Here is a 19,772-nt window from a genome sequence, read left to right as displayed (position 1 = left end):
TTAGATCTTAGGACAACGTAGGTACAGTGCACAGATTCTAAAGGTGCCGGTGGGGGACGCCGTCTATTCGCAGTATTATAGTCGGTCTATGAGAGAGAAAGTATTCAAAATCATGAAATAACATATTTTATATTATTTGTTATTTCATTATTTCGAATACGTTCTCTCGTTACATCGACTATAATACTGCGCATAGACGCCATCCCCCACCGGCACCTTTAGAATATGTAAACTGTAAGAGAGTAGGTACATTTTAATCTTGAATTATCATAGCCATGGTAATGACCAACAAAATTAATAAATGTCTAAACCGACATTAGGTAAGGTATGAACTCACGATCTAAGCGATCCGTGCCTATACTCTAACCTCTAACTAACAACTATATACCATGGCCCACGGGAGACAGTCTGTTTCTTAATAAACGTTTGCATTTAATAAGCTTACATGTGCTAAAACATGGTTAAAATAAAAAAAACAAATTAATGACAATGACTGTGTTTCAAAGAACATTATCTGTCTAGAAAAGGATTGATCGACCCTCACCTTATATGAAATGGAATATAAGAGTTATACAATTTGCCATTTATTTAAATAAAAAGTAAAATACAATACAAATTCAATTACAGAACAGTACGCAATTGCTTTGACTTTACTTTATCTTTATAATAATTTTTTTGACCAAGAATTAATACAAAGATTCTTTTATACTCGTTACTATCCAATACCCTAAGTAGGATATTGTTGTGTGTGTCGAATGATGAGTTTAAATTTCTTTATCAAAGATATACATATCGAAAAGGTAACATAATCTGTTTCGTGATTAACAACGCGACATATGTGTCGGTGTCATAAACAATTACAACAATGTCAAAGAAACTTATTGTTCATTATGTTCAATATAATAGAAATATACTGTTTATTTATTTACTTAGCGTATGGCTTAAGTACATCACAGAATATATTTAGATTTATGCATTATACAATGCATCGCAAACATATGTCCAATTTTTTTTTATATTCGATTGACCCTTCGGTTGCCATTACAAAGTCTATAGGGTCGCCTGTGTATGCTTTGCGTGGGCAGTCCTGAACAATGTGACTGATCGTCTGTCTTGCAGCGCCGCAGTCACAAGAAGGCGAGGGGAGTTTACCCCATCTGTAGAGGGAGTCGGCGCATCTTCCACAGTTTGTTCGAATTCGATTAAGGGATGCCCAAATCTTACGGGGACGTTCAAATTCGCCAGGTTTCCCTATGATGTCCGGTAGACTATGGTAATGCGGATCTTTCCTACTTTCCCAATCTTCTCTCCATCGGGTATTTGAGTCAAAGTTGGATTGCTGCAGCGCTTGAGCAGATTGTAAAGGGGGTACCCTGGATCGGAGACGGTTTCCAAGAATATCGGGGATGTCGTTGTGGACTAGAAGCTGGCGACTGTCCATTATTTTGTTATATTCTTTAACCGATGCATGTTCGCGGCGTAGGTTGGGTGGTGCTATATTACTAAGGGTAGGTAGCCACATTGTAGGGGTGGGCTTAATTGTGCCTGTTATCATACGCATAGCACGGTTTTGTTGGGTGTCGACCAGGTGGGTATGCCTGCTATTTAGCCACACTGGAGCACAGTATTCTGCCACCGTATATATCAGGCCAAGAGCAGAGGATCTTAATGTTGATGCTGTGGATCCCCATGTAGTGCCGCAGAGTTTCTGTATTATATTGTTGCGTGTTTTCAATTTTGCTGCTGTTTTCGTCAGGTGTTCTCTGAATGTGAGCGTTCTGTCTAGAGTAACCCCAAGGTATTTCGGGTATTTATTGTGTTTTAACAGCTTGTTATTAAAATACACTCGCAATTCTCTATTTGCCAGCTTGTTGTTGAGATGAAAAGCTGATACTTCAGTTTTTGTAATACTTGGCTGTAGTCTCCATTTCTTAAGGTATTCGCTGAGTATGGATAAGTCATTCGTGAGAGTGATTTCTGTAGTTTCTAAAGATTGGTGGCTTGTTGCAAGGGTCCAGTCGTCAGCATATCCAAACTTCCGAGATTCGGTTTTAAACATGTCAGCAATATAGAGGCTGAAAAGTAAAGGGGCAAGGACAAAACCCTGTGGAAGACCATTGTTAAGTTTCATCTGTCTACTCGTCTCCTTTCCCATAATAACCTGGAAGGCTCTGTTTGTGAGCATGTTGTCAATGAGGTTAATTATCTTTCTGCAGGGGATAATACGGGCCAGTTTATATATTAAATACTAATCCCTGTCTCCAAACAGTATCATATGCTGCTGTTAGATCTATAAATACTGTTGCTGTGTTTTGTTTCTTTTGAAAATTAGCTTCTATAAAAGTTGTTAATGACAGCACTTGGTCCGTACAGCTTCGATGAGGGCGGAAGCCCGCTTGTTCAATGGGGACATTTTCTAGTATCCTGTGACTAATTCAGTTGAGGAGAAGCATTTCTAATAGTTTATATACCATGCTGAGTAGAACTATAGGGCAGTAGTTTTCTAGCTTATCGTTTGATTTGCCCGGTTTCGGAATTGCAATTATCTTTGTTCGCTTAAGTGAGAAAGAAATGTTACCTGACTGAAGTATATCATTAAAGAACATTGCAAGCCACTGTTTCGTGTATGCACCACTGTGTATCAAGAACTCTGGATGGATACCATCAAACCCAGGTACTTTACCTGATTTCATTTCTTTCAGCGCATGTGTGATTTCAGATATAAGTATTCTTGCTGAATATTCGATGTTCGTTCTGTTCATTTGTTTTAATGCCCGTAAGTCTCTTTTCACGTTGGTAGTATGTGTTCGATCTCGTGGAGCTCTGGATAGAGAAACTATATGGGAGGCAACCTTGTTAGGAGACATTTTAGACTCTCTGGATTCCAGCTGGTTAGCTCCTCCAATTTTCCGCAACAGGGACCATGCCTGCCGGCTTGATTTTTTGAAGTCAAGGTTTTCGACAGTCTTTATACATTTTTGGCGTCTAGCTGTATCGATGTTGTGTAAAAGCTCATCGGCAATTTCTCGGTCACTCGGTCACGAGAAACTTCGTGTATAAGTCTTCACATGTTTCAGTCCATCTGGGCACATATTCTTTGCGATACTCCCTAGGGATGGTTTCCTTGGCAGCGCTTATTACTGCACCCACAAACCTCTCATAATGTTTGCTGGTTGGAGGGACCCAGCTCAAGGTCCGGTCTAGTTGTTCAGAGAACTTCTTCCAGTTTTCTTTTCTAAGATTCCACCTGGGTCGAGGATATGATCTAATTATTGGAATTGATAGACTGTCTGAAATATACTGTTATTTGATAGTTAGCCGCGCTTTTTCAGCAAATTTTGGTTTGTTTAACCGATATCGCACACTCAGCACAAACGATGTTTAGTCTTAATAATTTGGGCCGACAAGATTTATTATATTATTATATTTTTTATCAGCTAAGCTAAGATGACATATATTTCTAAACGATTGGACGGCGGCTATTGTGGCGCCTATTATCAAAATCTGGACAATTAATTTCAGAGCGAAAAAATCGTCTGCTGGCTGGAAAAGACTGTTTCAAATGTTTTATTTTTACATTGTAGTTTTATGACCTCTGAGTACGTATCAAATGTGCCAAGTTTTCTTTTAATGGATATTTTGATTGGCTACATATGCTTATGGTATTGTTCATAATGCGCGTAAGTCCAATTTTCCAAATTTTTCTTACGTATTTTTTTGCGTCTCATAGAACCTCTATGCATCTAAGCATAGGTATACCCGAACTACTATACTCCCTAAAACGACATTCGGTCCTAACTGCAAGACGCAAGAGTCTCGCAGGGTTAGGCTTGTTCTTGCTCAAATTTTGAACGGTCAGTCTTGGTCTTGGTCTTGTTAAAGTTAGGCGGCCTTGGTCTTACTCTTGGTCTTGCGAAAATGCAAGAACAAGACCAAGACTGCAAGACCAAGACCGATTTTGGGCAACACTAGCCTAAATATTAACTGTTCAAAAACAAAATACATAGTGTTTAGCCGTTTGCCACATCAAGATTCACGGTTATATGTTGATGGTCATATAATTCAAAGAGTAGATACTCAGTTTTAAATATCTTGGTTGCCATATTACTGAACAACTAGATCCAGATAAAGAGATAAAATGTAGAATCGAGATAGCCCGCACGACATTTTTAAAAATGAGGTGATTCTTCTGTAATGATAACTTGCAACTTCAACTTCGAAAGCGCATGATTAAATGTTACATTTGGTGAGTCCATTTATACGGTGTCAAAGCATGGGCATTAAAAATATTCACCATTAATCGTTTGGAGGCTTTTGAAATTTTGCTGCACAGATGTAGAATAAAAATACCATGGACGGCTATGCTGACCAATGTATCCTTAAGAGAGCAACTGCTGCTCGCGAGCTGCTTGATAACATCAACATTATGTAGAAAGATGGCCTATTTTGGACACGTAGTAAGGGGAGACAGATATAATAATCTTCAACTTATTATGATGGGTAAAATCCACGGACGCAGAGGAATTGGAAGAAAACGGGCCTCTTGGTTGAAGAATATCAGAGAGTGGACGGTAATAAAGAAAGTAGAGCAACTACTTAGAACAGCTCAAGACTCAAAACAGAGACAGTTTTGCCATGTTAATCGCCAACGTCAAGGGGACCTGATAGGGCACGTTAAAAAGAAGAAAGATGAAGTGTTACACAGGAGATTAAGAGTTTTCGTTGTTGAACAATATTTTAAAAATAATGAAAGTTTGGTGAACACTGTTCAAAAATTGCGTACAAAATAAGGGAGACTGGATCAATTGGAGATACTAAACACTATGGTCATTCAAAAATAAGTCGCTCAGATGTTAATATCGACACAGTGCGTGAAAGTGTTTGTGAAAGTCTAGGAACATCAATTTGGCGTCAACGTCGTGGATAAGAATTAAAAATTTCAAGAAGCTCTGTTCAGCTTATACTTACTGAAATTTTGTATCTCCATGCTTACAGAGTTCAATTGAATTACTGCATGAGACATCTCTCGGTAAGGTCTCGTTTAGCTGATCGGAATTGGCCCCCTAGATCATGTGATCTAGGGGATGGATGACACAGAGAGGACAAAAATATTGCTCGAAACAGCGGAGATGAAAACCCTTCGAAAAATCGATGGTTAGATGGGACAGAGCAAGAAGTACAGATATACGACGGAGATGCAAGGTGGATAACATTAATAACTGGGTAAGAAACAGAAGATTAGAATGGAATGACCACATAAGACGAATGCCAACAAATATAGTAGTAAGGACAGCGAGAGACGGTTCCCCAGTGAAGACGATCAGTGGGAAAACCACGAAAACGATAGAACGACAACTTACTCTAGGCACATTGACAAAATAGACAAATGCATGTCTATACAACAACAACAACAACATTAAGAAACTGTTTGCTTAATTCGTAAACACCTACATGTCTTTCCAGCAAGAATTAATCATGACTATCCTACCAGAAATCCTACCTTTGATGTCTGTTGACCGCTCCCGTCCACTGCTCACAATTCACAACTCCATAATACATCTCCAATAATAAAACATCTCCATTTACAACCTAAATCTGCAACTTCTTTCCCCAAGATCCGTAAAATGACAAAGTATATCTATCTAAAAACTATATTATTCAGTAGAAGAGTTTCTTATTGAATAACTAAGAAATTACAGTATCTACCTCAATGTACAAGTAACTAAAGTATTTTATCTATCTATATTTGGGTATTATACCTATGCAGCAGCTTTAACTTATTAGTTCCTAACGTTGTATCTTATTTGTCGTATGTTCAATTTGCAATTTATGTAAATTTTGCAATATATTGTTTTTATTTTATTTTCATTATCGTTTATTTTGTAATATTGACGATGACGATTTGTGTAATTTCAGTAAATTGTATTTGTTATTATTATTTACTGACTTTGTAAGCTTTATCCATAAAATTGTAAAATTTTCAGTGACAATAAAGCATATTTCTCTCCACGTACGTTCAAAATAATTTTCGGTAATATTTCACCATTTTGTGATATTCCCGATTCCCGAGTGATGTCGTAGTGTGGATTCAGGGACCACCAGTTGTGCGAACTGAGGTAAGCGGCATTTAAAAATAGGTAATTAGATAATGGTAATGTATAAGGAAAGTCATTTAAAATAGATCACATACTCAACGTTGTTTTCGTACGTCACTGATCGCGCTTTTCTCGTGAAATGCAATGATTAACTAGGATACGTTCGACAGAAAAGTAATAACGGGCGATCCACAACTATTTTCATCAAAGCTATCCGGACAAAAAATTACTTATGTCACTTTTAATTTGAATTTGTATCATTGGTTTATAAATTAATTTTGATTACCATTGTAAAACATAAAAAAAATCAGCTAAAACCTTTAACACAGAACTTTAACCGAAAATAAAAAAAAAAGTAACAAAATTATTATTTTTTTATTGTTGTAATATTTACAAGCTGTCCTTAACTAAGAAAAATAGGTAAATTCGTTGACAAAAATTGAAACTTTGACCTGTAGAGGGAGATCCAGTGATCACCCTCTTTACATAAATTAAATTAAAACAAGTTAATAGTTTAGTTATCACAGATTATTCGACACGCAACACGGAATGGTTATATGTAAGTACCGTCACGCGTACATAATAGAGAGAAAGAAACCACCTAACTACATCACCAAGTTCAACATAGAATCCCTACAAGACGAAAGTACTAAGGATCTCTACCAAAAAAGACTTGAGGAAAAGATCAATCTTAGCCCTATTGAAATCACAGACAATATAAACGAAGCATGGGAAAAAATAAAAAATCATATAACTAGTAGTGCAAAAGAAGCCATTGGAGAAAGAACAATTGACTTAAACGGCGGCAGAAACCAAAAACCATGGTTCACACAGGAAGTCAAAGATTTAGCAAAAGAGAAGAAAGATGCATACGTAAGATATATTAACAATAGGACCCCAGAAGAGTATCAAATATATAAATCAGAAAGAAATAGAACAACTAACAGAATCAAAGATCTAAAACAAATATATTGGGAAAAATTCTCAAATGACATGGAACATGATTTACGAGGAGGTCAAAGGAAGGTATGGAACATGTTGAGGAACAGGAAGAAGCCGGTTACCGAAGAATTGCAAATTAACGCAATAAAACCAGAAGAATGGGTAACTCATTTCGAGAATCTATACAAAGACGATAACGACGATAATAATGAAGTACAAAGAAATGACCTACAAAACATTCACCAAGAAGAAACAGAGAATGACAACATCACCCAAGAAGAAGTAAACGAAGCAATCAAAAGATCAAAAAATAGAAAATCACCAGGTCCGGATAATATACCAAATGAATTAATTAAATACGGAGGTACAAAAATAATAGAAGAGATAACAACATTATTTCAAAAAATTGTAAACAACATGACAGTACCAGAGGAATGGAGAGAGAGTATAACAATACCAATCTACAAGAAAGGCATAAAGACAGATCCTACGAACTACCGAGGAATTACACTACTCAATTCTACATCAAAACTATTGACAAAAATTCTATCCCAAAAAATATATAAGAAAGCCGGTGTATCGGAAGAACAACAGGGTTTTCGCCCAAACAGATCTACAATAGACGCTATTTTCATAATGCGACAATTAGTTGAGAAATCAATAGAATTCGACAAGCCCATGTTCACATGCTTTGTAGATCTGAAACAAGCATTCGACAGAGTACGATTAAAGGACGTGCTCAGTATCCTTGAAAAGAAAAACATAGGTCAGAGGTATAGAAACATAATCAAAGAGCTCAATAGATCCAACAAAACACGAATTAAAACCACACACGGGCTCACGGAAGAAATCAAAATCAATGCAGGCATTAGACAAGGGGACAGCCTCAGTCCATGCCTATTTAATTTAATAATGGATGAAGTTATAGGTAGTGTTAACATAATGAATCAGGGATACAAAATGGGTAACCGAACCATGAGAATACTTTGCTACGCAGATGATGCAATCTTAATAGCCGAGAACGAAGATGACTTACAACGCGTACTACAAAAATTCAAAATAACCGCCGAAAAGTATAACCTGACACTATCCAAAGAGAAAACCCAATCGATGGTAATATCCAGGAACCCAATTAGATGTAAGTTAGTAGTGGACGACCATATAATCGAACAGGTAATGGATTGCAGATACTTAGGTGTGGAAATATCTAGCGACAGGCATCTGTGGCAAGAATCAAAACAGCAGGCAATGAAAGCAGCGAGAATATCTGGTTTCCTGAGTATAAATATATGAGCACCGAAAGCAAAGTCCGCATTTATAAGACATGTGTTAGACCCGTACTGACATACGCAGCTGAGACAAGGGCCGAGACAACAAAGACCAAACAGATAATGAGAACAACAGAGATGAAAATCCTAAGATCCATAAGAGGTATCACACTCAGAGATAGAGTACGAAACGAAGACACATTGAGAGAGCTAGGCGTTCAGGACCTAGTGAGATGGACAAGAGCGCGACGACGCATGTGGAGGGACCACGTAGATCGGATGGACCCTGAACGTATGGTGCATTGGGCGAAAACACAGAAGCCCAACACCAAGCGACCCATAGGAAGACCCAAAAAACGATGGTACGAGAGTTGGAGCTCCGGATCGCAGCAAAGACTGTAACAGAAGAAACAGGACATAGTCCTATTACAAGAAGAAGAAGATTATTCGAATCTTCTTGCTAGGTCCACTACTTTGAATCTCTTCAGGCGTCGTACATCATTGTGGTCATCAGTGAGGTTGCTGGCTAACTCGTTTGGATGAGATTCTAGTCTCTTGGAATATTTTTTGTAATATTCTGTTATTACTGTTTTTATGGATGGCACATTGAGGTCTTGCTCTATCACATAGTTTGGCACGTACCAAGGGGCATTCAGCATTGTTCTAAGGACTTTGTTCTGGAATCTCTGCAGTATTTCTAGGTTAGTTTGACTGGCTGTCCCCCAAAGTTGGATACCATAGGTCCACACTGGTTTTAATATAGATTTATATATCAGCAGTTTGTTTTCAAGAGATAGTTGAGATTTACGACCGATGATCCAGTACATTTCTCGGAATTTTATTCCTAGTTGTTTTCTTTTTGCAAAAATGTGCTTTTGCCAAGTTAATCTCCTATCAAGATGGATTCCTAGGTACTTAACAGTATCGGTTTGTGGGAGTTGCGTTTCATTTAGTGTTACAGATGGACATGTTTGTCTTTTCATGGTGAAGGTTACATGGATGGATTTACTCTCATTTGCCTTTATCTTCCATTTTTTAAGCCATCTTTGTATATTATTAAGGTCTTTCTGAAGGATTCGGGATGCTGTATTTGGATCATGGTGAGAGGCTAGTACAGCAGTGTCATCAGCAAAAGTTGCACACGTTGTTCTGTTACTTGTGGGTAGGTCAGCAGTGTAGAGCAAGCACAATATCGGTCCCAAGACACTTCCTTGTGGTACTCTGGCTTTTATTTGTTTTAGGCTTGTGTATTCATTATCCTGCTTGACTAGGAAATGTCGGTTGGAAATATAGCTTTTTAGGATTTGATAAAAAGGATGTGGAAGGTTTTTCTTTAGTTTAAAGAGCATACCAGCATGCCATACCTTGTCGAAGGCCTGACCAATGTCCAGGAATGCAGCAGAACAATACCTTTTATTTTATAAATCACTTCTGATGTGTTTTACCAGTCTATGTACCTGTTCTATCGTTCCGTGTTGTATTCTGAACCCAAATTGGTGTTGGGGAATTAGTTTCCTTCCTTCTATAACTGGGGATAAGTGTTTAAGGAGAAGTTTTTCCAAGATTTTTGATAGAACAGGTAGCAGGCTTATTGGTCTGTATGAAGTCACCTGAGTTTTATTTTTCCCTGGTTTAGGTATGAGAATAATTTGAGCAACTTTCCATTGTTCTGGGTAGTATCCTAGCCTAAATATTGCTGTTCTGAAGCTATTTTCTTGTGGCATTTTTATAATTAAGTATATTCAAAGGGGAAATAAGCCACAATTTTACCTAAAAATGATTTTATTAACGTTTATTTATTAATTATTGCATTAAATACTTGCGTTATCATTTTCAGACCTTTGCATGTCAATTGCTGCAGTACTTTCCCGTTGATCAGGTCATACCCTGGAGCTTTTTTTGGACTGAACAAACTATTTTCATCAAAGCTATCCGGGCAAAAAATTACTTATGTCAGTTTTAATTTGAATTTGTATCATTGGTTTATAAATTAATTTTAATTACCATTGTAAAACATACGAAAATAAAAAAAAGTAACAAAATTATAAGTAACAATAATGAATAAAATCAAAGAAGATACTGTACCGGGTGTCCACTTATATTTCCCCCATTTTAACTGCCTATAACTTTTAAACGGCTCGAGATAGAAATATGCGGTTTTCGCTGAAATGTTTTATTTTAGTAAAAGTTTTGTCTGAATGGATTGATTTTTTATATCGCTTTCAAATACGAAAAAAAAATGGCGGATTTTTGAAAAAAACGTCGTTGACTTTTTTTAATGGAACACCCAGTATATTTTTTTGTAAACTGAAAGAAAGGTCATTCACATATCCAACGATATAAAGTTTTTCAAAATCGGTTGTCAAATCACTGAGTAATTAATTTTTAAAATGAGAGGTGCAACGTGGATATCACATATGTACCTAAATAACATAACTAAGAAAATTGATATTATGTTATGTGATTTCCACATTGCATCTCTCATTTTAAAAATTAATTGCTCAGTCATTTGACAACCGATTTTTAAAAATTTTATATCGCTGGATAGTTAATTGACCATTTTTTCAAGTTACAAAAAATATACTGGGTGTTTTAATAAAAAAAGTCAACAACGTTTTTGTTTTAAAAATCCTCCATTTTTTATTTAAAAACGATATAAAAAATGGTCATTTACCTAAAAACTTGAAAAAACGGCCATTTACCTATCCAGCGATATAAATTTTTTTAAAATCGGTTGTCAAAAGACTGAGCAATTAATTTTTAAAATGAGAGATGCAATGTGGAGACCGCATAACATAATATCAATTTGCTTAGTTATGTTATTTAGGTATGTGATATCCATGTTGCACCTCTCATTTTAAAAATTAATTAAGCAGTGATCTGACAACCGATTTTGAAAAACGTTATATCGCTGGATAGGTAAATGACCTTTCTTTCAATTTACAAAAAAACATACTGGGTGTTCCATTAAAAAAAAAGTCAACAAGCGATATGCAAAATTCAATCCATTCAAACAAAACTTTTAGTAAAATAAAACATTTCAGCGAAAACCGCATATTTCTATCTTAACCCATTTAGAAGTTATAGGCAGTTAAAATGGGGGAAAATATAAGTGTACACCCACTATATTATGTCCACCACCAACGTATATTATGTCCAGCATCTCTAACGTAACTCTTCTTCTCATTGATGAGTCATAACATTGTTTAGGACCCACGAAGTATTCTTTAATTCTTCAATATTATTCTCTATTCTTTGTCTAAGATCTTCCAAATCCGCTACAGGAGTTTTAAAAATCGATTTTTTTAAATGTGGCCAACGAGAAATCGCAGGGAATCAAATCACACGATCGAGAGAGGAATATCATATTATATAAAAAGTCCATAAAAAATTCAAATTTTGCAGCGTTGTATGAATTCGATTTCCGTCCTACTGAAAATATCTTCTTCTTCTTCCTGCTTCCTTAATAGGCTCTCGCCTGTTCCATCTTCGGATGTCTCCTCATCAGATATCCAGGTTGTCACTCCATCTCTTCCTTGGCGTTCCCTTCCTATTTCTTCGACCGTTTGGTGATCTCTCTCGTGCTATCTTCACCATCTGCTGAAAATATCCTTCTATTAATTCATCAACCACCAATTGATTCATAAATGGAGTTCAAATTTCTTGACGATATTTAGATTAAATTATTAAATATTAAAATAAATATCATTTAGAATCCCTTCGAAAAATATGGGTCCTGCTTATAGCAGCCCAAACTCCAAGTTTCTATGGATATAAAAGCGTTTCTATAAAATAATGCGGGTTATCTTCACTCCACATCCTCATATTCTAAGAATTTATGTGTCCAAAAACATGAAACCAACATTCGCTAGTAAAAAAGGTTTTGCCTAATACATCATCATTATCATTGAAATTGCAAATAATTGAAAATGTAAATCTTGCTTGAGAATACGCTGGTAAGTTCCATGTGAATGATGTAAATGCTTAATTGATGTATGTGGTTGATCTACAAAAACTGTTCTGACCAGTTAGATGTTTTCTTCAGTCCGCACTTTAGGCCTGCCTGCCCCTGGCTTGTGAGTTACGCTTCCCGTTTCTCTATAAACATCTGCAACGCGACGAATGAACCGCACCATTGGGAAATTCTTCAACAAATTCTTCAAAAGTACTTATCTCGTTTATTCTTTGGCCTTCTTTAACATACATTTCGAACGTAGATGGCTTTTGTTCATCCGTGAAAACTATTTTTAACAACAATTTTGTTTACTAAAACTTGAGAAGTCAAAGTTGACGTAAACTGACGAGTATATCTGAATTAATGATAGACATGCGCTGTATATCTCTGTCCTTCAGAGCCGACTATGACGACAATAATTATTTCGGATCAGTGTATATGTTATAGTCAAAACCCGAATTTCAGGCACTCCTAGGTTTGACTAGGCAATCCTCAGGTCTGACTGACGGTCTTAGCCAAAGCCCAAAATAAATTACAGTTTCGGCCTTTGACTAGTCAAACCTAGGAGAGACTAAGTTGGTCAGGAAAAGGTCAAAATTTAATTTTATGAAATCGGGGTTTGACTAGTTACACCCCGATCAGCTATTAAAATGATGATAATTAGATTAGGTTTAATAAAACGTTATTTTTTAATTTAAATGTTTATTATTTTTATATTGTAATTAAAATAAAACAATTAGTGTTTATTCTCACACGTTGAGGCACTATGGCATTTAGAGTTGCACAATACGTTAGACCTTTTACACTTACATAATTTTGAAAAACATTTCTTATTGCAGTAGCATTTTATAAAGCCTTGTCCTCCAAATTTAGAATGTCTTGTACAAATTTCTCTTAGAGCCAGCTTAACGCCTGGAACATCTTCGAAATTAAGAAAAAAATTCGCGTTGCATTCTCTTAATTGATTTCTTGAAAAAATTGTGTTTATTGTTCCGTATTTCGTAGCAACTCTATATATAAACTGTCAATTGTTTTATCTTGTATGATACCCAAAATATTTCGAGCATCTCCTTTGGCTGTATCAAAGCTGGGGATAGGTTTTGTTTAAAGTTTTTCCGATCGAAATTGGGGGAAATTTTTTTTCACTTACTTAATTGTTTTATAGCATTAGCCTGAGCATGAAGACCTTCAATCACCTTTCCTTTATTTCTTTTAATCGTTTCTGTCTGTGCACAACGCATGCATGTAACTTTTCTTTCAAAATGTTCATAGTATGCACCAAGAAGTGTGCTGTCAGCATATACAACATAATACCAACTGATTACAAATTATGTACGTATGAGCTCTCTTTGTGGCAAGTACAACAAACCACAAACCTCCCATTTCGATCGGAAAAACTGTAACAATACCTATCCCCAGCTTTGATAGAGCCAAAGGAGATGCTCGAAATATTTTGGGTATTATACAAGATAAAACAATTGACGGTTTATATAGAGTTGGCATGAAATACGGAACAATAAATACACTTTTTTCAAGAAATCAAATATGCAAAGAGAATTTTCTTAACTTTGAAGATGTTCCAGACGTTAAGCTGTCTCTAAGAGTAATTAGTACGAAATATTATAAATTTGGAGTACAAGGCTTTATAAATTGCTACTTAAATAAGAAACGTTCTTCAAAATTATGAAAGTGTAAAAGGGGTGTCTAACGTATTGGGCAACTCTAAGTGCGATAATGCCTCAACATGTGAGAATAAACACTAATTGTTTTATTTTAATTACGACAATATACAAATAATAAACATTTAAATTAAAAAATGACGTTTTATTAAACCTAATCTAACAAATTACGACATTTTATTAGCTGATCGGGGTTTGACTAGTCAAACCCCGATTTCATAAAATTAAATTTCGACCTTTGCCTGACCAACGTAGTCTCTCCTAGGTTTGACTAGCCAAAGGCCGAAACTGTAATTTATTTCGGGCTTTGACTAAGACCGTCAGTCAGATCTGAGGATTGACTAGTCAAACCTAGGAGTGCCTGAAATTCGGGATTTGCATAGATTTAAGAAGCCCGAGATGTAACATGAACCTATTTAGATAGCTGCGCGAATGTTGCCTTGTTTCTAAACAGAATTGCAGGGGTGGGGAGCTTCTACATAAATGAAACAGAGTTGGATTCAGAATAATTAATAATATTTATTGAATTAGTTCCGAATATAACACAAATTAATATACACTTATTTAACTAATTACACTAATCGTATTGACTAATCACAAAAAACAACATAAAGTTTTACAATAAAAATAATCAATGATCAAAAACTAAAAAATATTTTCATTGTCGAATTCGGACGTTAATGTAGGTGAAAATTATTAATTTTAATAAATTGGAATAATTTGACTCTAAAATGGAATAATGTTTGAAATGGTTGTTTAAGTTCTTAAATAATAATTGTTCTGGTAATTCTTTTAATATTTGGACATTAACAATATTAACATTAATACTTTTATTAATGTGTATGTGGCACTGTAGCACTTTTTCGGCAGTAGAGCAAATAATAACAACATCGTTGGATGGATAAGTTAAATTTAATGTATCTCTTTGGTTGATGAATGATGTCAACAAGTCTGCTCGGTCTCCTATAAACGCGTTTACACAGTCTTCACATTTCAAAATTTTCGATATTTTATAAACGACATATCCTGAAATGTATATAATAACTTCTCTCTTGTAATGTGTAAATGATAAGTTCCTTAATTGAAGTGATATAAAATTCGTATTGAATATGTCATCGTTTTCATCAACACATTCGTCTTCAACAATTCGTTCTCTGCCACAAGACTTATTAATTATTTTTTCAGGAGCCATAACTGTAATCAGTTCTAAAGGAATACAATTTCCTTTAAAACTATCCCTTAGTTCTAAATGTTTTAACATTTTTTTATAAGCTGCCTTAAACTGTTTAGCAGTTGGATTATTGTTATAACCCCCCATTGATCTAATTAACCCAAAAAAAGTTCTTATCTTGACTTAATTTATAGGTTGGAATATACACTAATAAATTTGTTTCCACTAATTGTTTGTACAAATGTTGAAGACTATTAATACAAAATAGAAATCCCAAAACTCCCATTTTTCTCTTGCTTTCGCAAAGCTTTACCCCGTTAACTAAAGTTAATGATTTTAAATATTCAGCAGTTTCGGTTAAAAAGTCATTATTTTGATATAATTCTCTGTATTTAAAGGCTTTTTATAATCTTTTTGTGACATATTTCTAGAATTAAAAACATCAAACAAATTATTTAAGATACGAATAAAATTGACCGTAGCAGCAGAGTTACTAAATTGTTGTAACTGTAAAACTTGTGTTGAATATTCAATAGCATGTGCCACAGAGTTACTAAATAATTGTGTTGCCAACCTTACTTTCATTTTTTGTTTTTTATAATTAATATGAGATTTTTTAAGTTTATTTCGTAAATGAACCCCCTCTTCCGCTTGGAGTTTATTTAATTCCTTAATATATTTCCACTCTACAGTTTCACCATTATCATCAACTAAAATTAGTTTATCTCCTAGTGTGTTTCTTAATAATTTTATCATATGACACGGGCCGAACAGAACTGCAATTTCTTTATTTGAATTTTGTAAAGTAAATGTAGATTTTAATGAATTTAATTGAAAACTACACCCTAACTCCTTTACCATTGTCACATTATTTTATGCACCATCAAAAGTTACTGATATCAGTGATATCACTTCTACACCAGATTGATTTACCAAATTTAAGCATTGTAATATTAAATTTTGTTTTTGTTTGCCAGTTAATAAATCAATTAAGAAATACCCTACGGGAAGTTTCCAAGAGCTATTAATACATACTAACATAAATACTATTGCTTCCTTGGCAATTGAATGACAATCCGTTTGTAAGTCAACTCCATAATCTACATATCCATAATATCACACACTCTTGATTATACACCATCAAATTAAAGTAATGTATCAAAAGTAACTGTATTAATCAGTAATAATGACTAACTTATGTTTACATGCTTTATTTACTTTATCACCCTGTATAATGATTATGTGAGAAGTTTGATGAAATAGGGTGTCTAAATTTTTGTAATATTTTTTTAAGTTATATTACATTGCATTAATATATATTTAGAATAAACAACTAACAGACTACGACATCTTGAGCATATACATATATAAAAAAATAAACAAAGCAATATAATGCTAAAATAAGTAACTCGGTACTTTTTACAATTACAAACAATCGGGCCTAATACCACCCTGGCCCTGGTGTCGAATGTAAACAAACCGGCGCGGCATTTGAATTTAAATACTGTTCAATACTTACGTAAACAAATTAATACTTCTTTTATCACGTCGGCATACTTTAGATTTGTTGTATACACATTGTTTTACAATACATCGACTCATTTTGACACTAAAATCACAAAAAAAAACAGAAACTATTTTGATATTCACAATTTAATTGCTTGCGTTAACCTTCAACGGCACGAAACAAAATATGAGCTTCGAACATTATCGGCGGTTCTCGTCACGGTACGATGCTAATGTCCACTCCAATTGGTGGAATGGCGTAGGTAGGGATAAAGAAGAATTTGGCACGCTGCGCAATGAACCATGTTACATCTCGGTGTTTTCATTAATCTAAGGGGATTTGACTATAACATATATATAGGTACAGCGTGTTTCACGACGAGATTACACTATCTGTATATCGGAAAATACTTACACGATATTTATGAAGATTGTTAAATGGCGACTACAAGTTATGACGACCTTAAATAAAATATTTTGACAGACATACCACTTCCGGTTATACCAAGTAACTCTCGTTATTTTAAGTATAACACCCTGTATATTATTGCATTTTTAGATTATGCCTAAGATTCTAGAAAAAAGACCCCGCAGAAACCTTATGGAAAATGGCTCTCTGTCAAATGCTCTGAAACTTTGGGTTCTGGTAGTCCTTGATGTGTAGAACAAAATACTCAATGGGCGCGTAGCTCCAAAAAATCATGGTTTTAAGATATAAGCCTCTGAAGTTATAGGTACAGTGAGGACGTTTGAGTTGGAATAAATTCATTTCCTCGAGAATGAGCCACTCTGGAGATAAATTACAAATCAGGTCGATTTTTATTTATAATTTATAATTTTTTGGCATGTATATCATACTAGTGACGTCATCCATCTGGGCGTGATGACGCAATGGATGATGTTTTTAAATAAGAATAGGGGCCGTGTGATAGCTCATTTGAAAGGTTATTAAATTCTCTATTCAATAATATAAACATTAACAATATTATTTATACAGGGTCCCCAAAAATTTTTTTAACTAAACTAATTGAGACAAAAAGAAGAATGTATATAATTTATTTAATTCGAAATTTACTGTTGTCCGAAACCAGGAAAAAGTTTATTTGATAAATAAATATTTTTTTCGCCTAAATTCAATATTAAAGCTGCCACCCACCTGCCTCTTAGCAGTTTGAAGATTTAATTTAAGCGAAAGGGGTCGTGTGATAGCTTATTTGAAAGGTTATTTAATTCTCTATTCACTAATATAAACATTAATATAATGTTTATATTAGTGAATATAATATAATTATTTATACAGAATGCCCAAAATTTTTTTGAATTAAATTAATTAAGACAAAAAGAAGAATGTATATAATTTATTTAATTTAAAATACATTTTACTGCTGTCAGAAAACAGAAAAACTGTTAATTTGAAAAATAAACATTGCTTTTCGCTTAAATTAAATCTTCAAACTGCTAAGAGGCAGGTGGGTGGCAGCTTTAATATTTAATTTAAGCGAAAAACAATATTTATTTATCAAATAAACATTTTTTCCTATTTTCGGACAACAGTAAAATGTATTTCGAATGAAATAAATTATATACATTCTTCTTTTTGTCTCAATTAATTTAATTCAAAAAATTTTTTGAGCAACCAGTATAAATAATATTGTTAATAGACGAAGTAGTTTTCAATCCTAATAGTAAATTATTAATATTGAAAATATTAAAAATATTACTAAAAGATTTTTAAATTGAAAACTTATTGGTACACTTTCCTGGTGACACCTCCAATACTTCTACAATTTGCAAGTCAAATGGATGCTGCAGTGAAGACGAGAGGGAAGGAATTCTACACTATGCAATTCACATCCCCCGTCTGCAGCTGGTAAAGTTCCAACGGAAAAATGCACCTAGTTACTCTACGGAGTAATACGACTATAAAATAAAAATGTATACCATTTTTATTCAGTTGCAATGCGAAGGCAAAACAATCTTACTTTTCAATTAGAATACGGAGTGCAGTCCAGTCCCTTGAATCGCGATTTTCGGCTCTTATTGGAGTCTCATCGGAAAGAACGTAGGCACTGTTCTTCATATTTTAACTGATTCGCATCGAGAGCCTTTCCAACCCATTGCAACCGAAGTGATGATAGTAGGTGGCTAGCGCCATCTGGCATTGGAATACCAATAAGTTTTAAATTTAAAAATCTTTTAGTAATATTTTTAATATTTTCAATATTAATAATTTACTATTAGGATTGAAAACTACTTCGTCTTTCAATGCCAGATGGCGCTAGCCACCTACTATCACTTCGGTTGCAATGGGTGGGAAAGGCTCTCGATGCGAATCAGTTAAAATGTGAAGTCAGTTAAAATGTGAAGAACAGTGCCTACGTTCTTTCCGATGAGGCTCCAATAAGAGCCGAAAATCGCGATTCAAGGGACTGGACTGCACTCCGTATTCTAATTGAAAAGTAAGATTGTTTTGCCTTCGCATTGCAACTGAATAAAAATGGTATACATTTTTATTTTATAGTCGTATTACTCCGTAGAGTAACTAGGTGCATTTTTCCGTTGGAACTTTACCAGCTGCAGACGGGGGATGTGAATTGCATAGTGTAGAATTCCTTCCCTCCCGTCTTCACTGCAGCATCCATTTGACTTGCAAATTGTAGAAGTCTTGGAGGTGTCACCAGGAAAGTGTACCAATAAGTTTTAAATTTAAAAATCTTTTAGTAATATTTTTAATATTTTCAATATTAATAATTTACTATTAGGATTGAAAACTACTTCGTCTTTCAATGCCAGATGGCGCTAGCCACCTACTATCATCACTTCGGTTGCAATGGGTGGGAAAGGCTCTCGATGCAAATCAGTTAAAATATGAAGAACAGTGCCTACGTTCTTTCCGATGAGGCTCCAATAAGAGCCGAAAATCGCGATTCAAGGGACTGGACTGCACTCCGTATTCTAATTGAAAAGTAAGATTGCTTTGCCTTCGCATTGCAACTGAATAAAAATGGTATACATTTTTATTTTTTAATATTGTTAATGTTTATATTATTGGATAGAGAATTTAATAACCTTTCAAATGAGCTATCACACGACCCCTATTTTTATTTTAAAAAAATTATCGATTGCGTCATCACGCCCAGATGGATGACGTCACTA

General features: G+C 34.7%; 1 protein-coding gene across 2 annotated transcripts in view; it reads left to right on the top strand.

The window, feature by feature from the left end:
* LOC114337466 (transcription factor EC) overlaps window positions 1-19,772 on the top strand; it is a 598,738-nt gene that overhangs the window by 117,087 nt on the left and 461,879 nt on the right. The gene's annotated exons all lie outside the window — the stretch shown is intronic.

The sequence above is a fragment of the Diabrotica virgifera genome, chromosome 10 (genome assembly GCF_917563875.1).
Source record: "Diabrotica virgifera virgifera chromosome 10, PGI_DIABVI_V3a".
NCBI classification, from domain to species: Eukaryota; Metazoa; Arthropoda; class Insecta; order Coleoptera; family Chrysomelidae; genus Diabrotica; species Diabrotica virgifera.
Note: the sequence above shows the minus strand (reverse complement) of the source record. Positions and strands in the feature narration are given on the sequence as shown.